We start from the raw sequence: 8,755 nt of genomic DNA, 5'->3' as shown, positions 1-8,755 counted from the left end.
TTTAGAATATTTATTCTAAAAGAGTTTATTAAGACTGTGTTTTAGTGGAGGGAAGAGAATGATGAAACTGACAATGATGATGAAATAATTTCCCCTATGTCTGAGTACACTGTCTTGATTGCTTTCTCCTCCTTTTATTTATTTTAGTTTTAAAACTGGGACATAAGATTTAAAAAGATTATAAGGGCCAGAAGGGATTGGGGTATAGACCTGTCACCTGACCACATACCCCTGCTCCCCTCTCTGCCCTGTCTGTGTTGTTCCTGTGGCAGAAGGGGAATGTGGGGGTTCCAGAGGCCTATTCTAGCTCTGTGGAAGGGGCAAACTTCTTGTTGTTGGACCTGAACAGCAAGGAGGGCATCCTGGGGGCAGGAGCACCTGACCTAGCAGTGTGGAGCAGAGGCTTCAGGAAGGTTCCGCCCAGAGTGTGTGGACAGGTACAGGTGGGGCCCCAGGACACTCCTGTACAAGTGCTTTTCTCTCAGGATATCAGGGTACCATGCACCCTGAGGCAGCTTGGCAGAGACAGTGCCATCTGAAGGGGAGCATGGGGTAGTGGGGAGCCTAGTGGATTGGAAACAGGCCTCAGAGGAGCTGGCCTCTGGGTGACCAGCTCAGTCTCTGAGGCCACCACCAGCCTCACACCTTGACACGTCAGGCCCCTCTGCTGGTCAAGGGCACACTGTCCTCACCCGTGGACACCTCAGGAAGCCTGAAGATCACGCATGTGGGAGCAAAGGGCAGGACACAACACAGGTCTCCATCTGCAAGAGGACCACATGCCAGCTGCACCTCTCCCCATGGCCTCACACCCAGCAGTGGATAGGACCTGCTAGGGTGGTTCTGAAGATTCCTGGGTGAGCCCCAGCCTCGCCCAGCCCAGCCCAAGCGGCCTGACACCCTGCTTTCCCCAGTTAGGATATCTGTGAGGCTGGCATGGATGCAGTGAGGGCCTGCTGACACCCCTGCATGGAGCACCCCCCCCTCAAAGCCGCAGTGGGCCTCTGGTTGGTAGGTCCTGCCTGGCCTGGTGGTCACCCTCTGGGTGCTGGCCAGATAGGATGACCCACAGCTTGCTCCCAGTTTAGTTCAGAGGCTTTGGGGCCCAAGGGCATCCTGAATGGCACCTGACTCCAGTCAGGCTTGGCCCTGCACCCAAGGCTGGTCCAAATGCAGGGGTGGAGGGGGGGACATACAGCCTTGGGGGATCTTGTCCCAGTAACAGGGCACTGACCAGATTTCCTGGGAAAAGGGAGGGACCCCACCCTGCTGCCCTCGTGTTGTCCTTCTGTACTCCTGCGAGGCCCCCAGAGAAGCAGGGGCTCAGGGCCCACAGCAGGCATCTGGAGAGGATTTCCAGGCACGTGAAACAGAGAGGGGGCCTGGGAGAGGTGTAGCCTCACCTTTCCTGGAGTGCACGCTGACCAGCGGTTGCCGACAGGACTGCTGTCCTGCATCAAGGAAGCAACAGTCGTGTGAGCATCCATCAGGGACTGGGGTTCAGGGCTTCTCCTTTGTCTCAGGTGCCAGGTGTGGGCTCCTGGCCACTCGTAGGTCATTCAGGAGGAGAAGCAGAGACCACCTCTCCCAGACTATGGGCCTGGATGAGAGGAAGGAGATAAGAGCCCAGCGCTGACCCCCCACCACAGCGTGGGCTTGCTGACCCCATACCTTTGTGCTTTCACTAGACAAAACTCCTGGGGAAATGGGCTCAGGGAGACAGGTTTCTGGGGAGATGGCCTGGGAGCAGTCATGTCACATATCGGAAGCTGATTCTCTAACTTGTACTTCACACATAAGTGTTTTTAAATGTCCTGAGAAGAAAACAGTCTCTGTGGAAACAGGGTTGGGGGAAGTGGAGGATTAAGTGGGCAGGACTTAATCCTGCAGGGGTTCTCAGACCTTTATGCAGTGATGGAAACTGTGAAGTTCTAAGCAGGGGGTCGCACGTAGCCAGACCCAGACCCATCCCATTCCCCAGGCTGCCCGTGAGCACGCTTCTGGAAGGTGGGAAAAGGGGCCGGCTGCTGGCCTGAGGCTGGTGCTCAGGCTCTGGCCCATGTGCCCATGTAGCCCTCCTCCACCTTCCAGCCTGCTGTTGTCTTAACCATTAAAGTGTTAGCCACTCAGTCGTGTCTGACTCTTCGTGACCCTATGGGCTGTAGCCTGCCAGGCTCCTCTGTCCATGGAATTCTCCAGGCAAAAATACTGGAGTAGGTTGCCATTCCCTTCTTCAGGGAATCTTCCTGACTCAGGGATCAAACCTGCATCCCCTGAATAGCCCGCAGATTGTTTACTGTCTGAGCCACCAGGGAAGCCTGTCTTGGCCATTAGTGATGCCTTCCATATGCAGAGAGAGGAGACCCGTGGACAGCTTGACTAGAGTTGGGTTCGCGGCCGGCCTAACAGCTTGGACTCCTGGTGCTCCTGGTGGATGCCTGCGGCCACACAGAGCAGAGCCTCGGGCCCGCCAATCGGTGCCCTGATGAGGGGAGCGGAAAAGATGCGACCCCGTCCTAGTCGCTGTGAGCACAAAAGCAAGGGCCTCCACCACCCCCAAAAGTGACTAGGCATCCCCCTCTCCTGGCCAAAACTGTGACTGCGCGTCTTCCCTGCTGCTGCACGAGGTGCCCTAAGATGCCCAGTCCCTGCACCTCCGCTCCCCAGTGGCACCCCATCTGGAGCCACCGCCTGCCTCGGGGAGGCTCGGGAGCAAGGCTGTGTCCAGACCCACTCAAGGTGGCATCCCTGAGGACATGACGGTGACTGCCTGCTTACTGGGTTTAACCTGCTGTTTCTCAAAGCTCATTTACACAAAGATAGTCCTCTCATGGTACATTTGTAAACACTACATGGAGAACACTAGTTATGTTTTCTGTGCACAGGCTATATGTTTTTATAGACCCCTATCCAAAGGTCTCAAAGTTTTCAAATAGTAGCTTTGAAACATTTTACCACATGAAAAATGGACAACCAGTGGGACTTTGCTGTATGATGCAGGAAGCTCAAACCTGGTGCTCTGTGACAACCTAGAGGGGTGGGATGGAGTGGGAGGTGCGGGGGAGGCTAAAGAGGGAGGCGGCATATGTATACCTATGACTGATTCATGTTGATGTATGGCAGAAACCAATGCAATATTGTAAAGCAATTATTCTCCAATTTTAAAAAATTAATTTTTAAATAAGTCCCAAAGTAGACAATGAAATGGTGCTAGAGTCCAATCCCTTATTGCTACTGGGCTGTGGAATAAAACTTGAAGGTCAAATCTCTTTTCTTTTTAAACTCTTGAGTATTTGTCTTTTTCTTACTGATTTGAGAACTCTCTGTATGAGAGATATTAGCTCTTAGCTCACCCTCATATACATGTCACCAATATTTTCTTCACCTTGCTCTATCGATTTAAATTTTTTTTAATTTTAATTTAATTTTTAAACTTTACATAATTGTATTAGTTTTGCCAAATATCAAAATGAATCCACCACAGGTATACACGTGTTCCCCATCCTGAACCCTCCTCCCTCCTCCCTCCCCATACCATCCCTCTGGGTCATCCCAGTGCACTAGCCCCAAGCGTCCAGTATCGTGCATCGAACCTGGACTGGCATCTCATTTCATACATGATATTTTACATGTTTCAATGCCATTCTCCCAAATCTTCCCACCCTCTCCCTCTCCCACAGAGTCCATAAGACTGTTCTATACATCACTGTCTCTTTTGCTGTCTTGTTCACAGGGTTATTGTTACCATCTTTCTAAATTCCATATATATGCGTTAGTATACTGTATTGGTGTTTTTCCTTCTGGTTTACTTCACTCTGTATAATAGGCTCCAGTTTCATCCACCTCATTAGAACTGATTCAAATGTATTCTTTTTAATGGCTGATTAATACTCCATTGTGTATATGTACCACAGCTTTCTTATCCATTCATCTGCTGATGGGCATCTAGGTTGCTTCCATGTCCTGGCTATTATAAACAGTGCTGCGATGAATATTGGCGTACACGTGTCTCTTTCCCTTCTGGTTTCCTCAGTGTGTATGCCTAGCAGTGGGATTGCTGGATCATAAGGCAGTTCTATTTCCAGTTTTTTAAGGAATCTCCACACTCTTCTCCATAGTGGCTGTACTAATTTGCATTCCCACCAACAGTGTAAGAGGGTTCCCTTTTCTCCACACCCTCTCCAGCATTTATTATTTGTAGACTTTTGGATCGCAGCCATTCTGACTGGTGTGAAATGGTACCTCATAGTGGTTTTGATTTGCATTTCTCTGATAATGAGTGATGTTGAGCATCTTTTCATGTGTTTGTTAGCCATCTGTATGTCTTCTTTGGAGAAATGCTTATTTAGTTCTTTGGCCCATTTTTTGATTGGGTCATTTATTTTTCTGGAGTTGAGCTGTAGGAGTTGCTTGTATATTTTTGAGATTAGTTGTTTGTCACACCTCAAGAAACAAGAAAAAAGTCAAATAAATAACCTAACTCTACACCTAAAGCAACTAGAAAAGGAAGAAATGAAGAACCCCAGGGTTAGTAGAAGGAAAGAAATCTTAAAAATTAGAGCAGAAATAAATGCAAAAGAAACAAAAGAGACCATAGCAAAAATCAACAAAACCAAAAGCTGGTTCTTTGAAAGGATAAATAAAAATGACAAACCATTAGCCAGGCTCATCAAGAAACAAAGGGAGAAAAATCAAATCAGTAAAATTAGAAATGAAAATGGAGAGATCACAACAGACAACACAGAAATACAAAAGATCATAAGAGACTACTATCAACAATTATATGCCAATAAAATGGACAATGTGGAAGAAATGGAAAAATTCTTAGAAAAGTACAACTTTCCAAAACTGGACCAGGAAGAAATAGAAAATCTTAACAGAACCATCACAAGCATGGAAATTGAAACTGTAATCAAAAATCTTCCAGCAAACAAAAGCCCAGGTCCAGACGGCTTCACAGCTGAATTCTACCAAAAATTTAGAGAAGAGCTAACACCTATCCTGCTCAAACTCTTCCAGAAAATTGCAGAGGAAGGTAAACTTCCAAACTCATTCTATGAGGCCACCATCACCCTAATACCAAAACCTGACAAAGATCCCACAAAAAAAGAAAACTACAGGCCAATATCACTGATGAACATAGATGCAAAAATCCTTAACAAAATTCTAGCAATCAGAATCCAACAACACATTAAAAAGATCATACACCATGACCAAGTGGGCTTTATCCCAGGGATGCAAGGATTCTTCAATATCGGATTTAAATTTTTAAAAATATTTTAACACACAAATATCTTTGTCTTTTCTGTAATGGTTTTCATTTTTCCTATCATACTTAAAAAGGTCTTCTCCACTCCAAAGTGATGTTAGCATTCATCTTTATTATGTTATTAGATAATATTAACATTCATCTCTATTTTAGCATTTTATTTCAGGATATTTTTGGTGTTTGGTAGGAGTTTTGCACTGATTAGCTGGTCTGACAGATTCATCGAGGGGTCCATCTGTCCCTCCCACTATGTGTTCCAGGCAATGCAGTTATCACCCATAATTCGCAGGTGCGTTTGGGTCTCACTCCAGGCTTTGCCATCACTCCAGCCATCTGCATCTCAGCATCAGCCCTCCTTGTCCTCCTCTCTGCAGCTTTTTAATGTTTTGTCTAGGCAGCTTGATCCCCTTCAAAAGTGTCTTGTCTCTGGTTCACTCATGTGCCAAAAGAACAGGAGACTCAAGTTCTAAACTCCCTTTAGTAATTTGATTGGAATTGTATTTGTTTTCGAGATTAAGGGCCACTTTTCAAAGCAATTTTTTATTGAAGTATAGTTGATTTAAAATGTTGTGTTAATTTCTGCTGTAGAGCAAAGTGATTCCGTTATACATTTCTTTTTCCATATATGTATCCTTTGTACATATTCTTTATCTATATACGTTCTTTTTCATTTTCTTTTTCATTATGGCTTATCCTAGGATATTGAATACAGTTGCCTGTGCTATACAGTAGGTCCCGGTTGTTTCTCCAGTCTATATGGGACCGTTTGCATCTGCTCACCCCAGCCTCCCGATCCCTCCCTCTCCCACCCCACCTCCTCCTTGGCAACCACAAGTCTCCTCTCAGTGTCTGTGAGTCGGCTGCTGTTTTGTAGATATGAAGAATTGCCTTTTTTTTTTTTTTTAATGTGTGTACAAGAATCATCTTTGTTTTATTTATTTTACAGAGTAATGGTTTAAATTGAATACATTTGGGCACAGTAAATATTTTGACATGAGAAGCATCAGAATGGGCATCAGAAAAATAGCAACTCATCTTACACACAATAACTAGAAAATATTTTTGTCTGATCATTTAAGGGTTACAAATCCTGAGAATGTTAGACATTGAACAAACTAGGTACTACCTGATAATTAAATCTTGCTTGGAAATCATCGTTTAAAAAAATGCTTTGAGGTACAAATCACCTATGTATTAATCTTTTACATTTTACAAAGACTTTAAACAAATATATCAAATGATTATACATCAGTGGCTCTAAAACGGCTGTCAGTCAGGTTCCAGGACACACTGTTCCACGATTTCCCGTAAGTTGGGGTTCTCCATGGCAGCCGCCACTCGCTCTTTGTCATTTATCTGCTTGTTGATATCTTCCTCTGTTGAGTGGGTTCCTTCAGAAGTGTAGATTTCCAACAATAAGAGTCGCCAAAGAGCAATGAGGTACTGTTGGCGTGAACCTTATAATAACCAAATAGTCATCTTCATTTATCTCCTGAACCTCCACACAACTTTCCGTTACCACTTCCAGTTCTTCTAAAGTATTGGGCTTCTCTGGGTCCCGGATGGTTCGAATCAAATCATAAACTTCTAGCGCTTTCTCTTCCATGATCCGGGGCTGCCGGGCAGCTCCCCGCTCAGAGAGGCCCTAGAGCCACAGGAATCTGCTCAGCGTCCAAGAGAGCAGTCCGGACACCCACTCCATCCTTACGTTCCGCCATCCCTGGCGACTGTCCCATCCGAGCCACCCGAAGAATTGCCTTTTAAAATGCAATTAGGAAATTAAATCCAGGAACATGGTGCACCTTCCTGTTTCTTTCTTCTTTTAAAAATATTATATATGCCAATTACACCTTAATACAAAAGATACCAGCAAATAAATAATACAAATAAATGAAATGTGGGTACAACACAGTTCTTACTATCTTTATTCCCAATTATCTAATACTTTGATTGGTATTGTGGATATTTCCCACGACATTCTATTTTCTACTTTTCATGTAAAAACAAACCTGTGTAGACAAACCATACTTAAGTGTATGGATTAAGTCCCAGAGTCCCTCTCACTGTCCCCCCGCCCCCTGCCCAGAGCTCACACCTGCTAAGGCTCCTCCCAGAGGAGCCTTTCTTTTTCCTTCTCTTGTTTGCTTCACAATAACTGAGTCACCCCGCACATACCGCACTGCTATTTGCAGCAGGTGGTAAGCACGGTGTGGGCCCGGACTCACCCCTCCTTCCCCTGGTCTGGCCGTCCACAGAGGGGTGGCCTTGATACTCGCCGGTCTCCACTGAAGGGCATTTTGGGGCTTTTCCTTCTTTCACCTTCACACGCAATCCGCGGGGGACTCCCGTCTGACCCTGGAGCAGGTGACCTTTCTGCTTTGTTCCCTGCACACTCAGGGGGACAGGAACTGCTGGGGACCTTCCAGAAGGGATGTCCCCAGAGAACGCTGGTGTCAGTGCGCTTTCCCTGCCCACTTGGGCCTGGGTCCCACCCACCGGACTCCCAGAAAGGCCAGAGAGTGGTTTGCATCTGCCTGGGGGACTTGGGGCCACAGGGGGAGGCTGAAGACCCTGGTGTGGGGGTGCTCACTACAGGCCCTTTGACCCGGAAGCTCACTTCATGCTTTCTGCTCCTGCACTGTGGGGGCCAGGTCCCCATCCAGTTACTCCAGGGTCACACTCTTCCCAGTGCCAGGCCACTGGCACTTCCCTGGCCGGCTCCCTTGTCCCCAGAAAGCAGGAGCTCATCCTCTTGTCCACTCAACGGGCCCTGAGCCTGCAGAGGGTGGGCCTGGTTGGGGCTGGGCAGGGCTGCTGCCTGTGGCCAGGAGATTCTGAAATCTGAGATGGCCACTCACAGACTTAGAGAAAATATCCAAAACACTTCTGCAACATCTGACAAAAATTTGTGTCTACACTGCTATATTTAAAATGGATAATCACCAAGGGCCTACTGCACAGCACACAGAACTCTGTTCAATGTCATATGGCAGCCTGGATGGGAGAGAAGTTTAGGGGAGAATGGATACATGTATATGAATGGCTGAGTCCCCTCCCTGTTTACCTGAAACTATCACAATGTTGTTAATCTGCTATACCCCAATACAAAATAAAAAGTTGAAAAAAATTTGCGTCTAGAATATGTAAAGAATTACAAATCAATGCTGCTGCTGCTGCTGCTAAGTCACTTCAGTCATGTCCTACTCTGTGCGACCCCATAGACAGCAGCCCACCAGGCTCCCCCGTCCCTGGGATTCTCCAGGCAAGAACACTGGAGTGGGTTGCCATTTCCTTCTCCAGTGCATGAAAGTGAAAAGTAAAAGAGAAGTCGCTCAGTCATGTCTGACTCTTCGCGACCTCATGGACTGAAGCCCACCAGGCTCCTCCGTCCATGGGATTTTCCAGGCAAGAGTACTGGAGTGGGTTGCCATTGCCTTCTCCACAAATCAGTGATGCAAACTAACCAATTTTTTAAAACAGGCAAGA

The 8,755-nt window shown here is 46.6% G+C and overlaps 1 pseudogene across 1 annotated transcript; it reads right to left on the bottom strand.

Annotated features, from left to right (window-relative positions):
* Window positions 1–6,162: 6,162 nt before the first annotated feature.
* On the bottom strand, window positions 6,163–7,011 carry LOC147379001 (cytosolic iron-sulfur assembly component 2A pseudogene; annotated as a pseudogene). Its single transcript, XR_015170177.1, has one exon. The product of XR_015170177.1 is annotated as a cytosolic iron-sulfur assembly component 2A pseudogene (transcript).
* Between the last annotated feature and the right edge of the window lie 1,744 nt (window positions 7,012–8,755).

This window comes from Bos grunniens, chromosome 1 (genome assembly GCF_055505025.1).
Source record: "Bos grunniens cultivar Pamir isolate PY7600 chromosome 1, Bosgru_T2T1.0, whole genome shotgun sequence".
Classification (NCBI taxonomy): Eukaryota; Metazoa; Chordata; class Mammalia; order Artiodactyla; family Bovidae; genus Bos; species Bos grunniens.
This window is presented reverse-complemented; position numbering and strand designations above follow the sequence as displayed.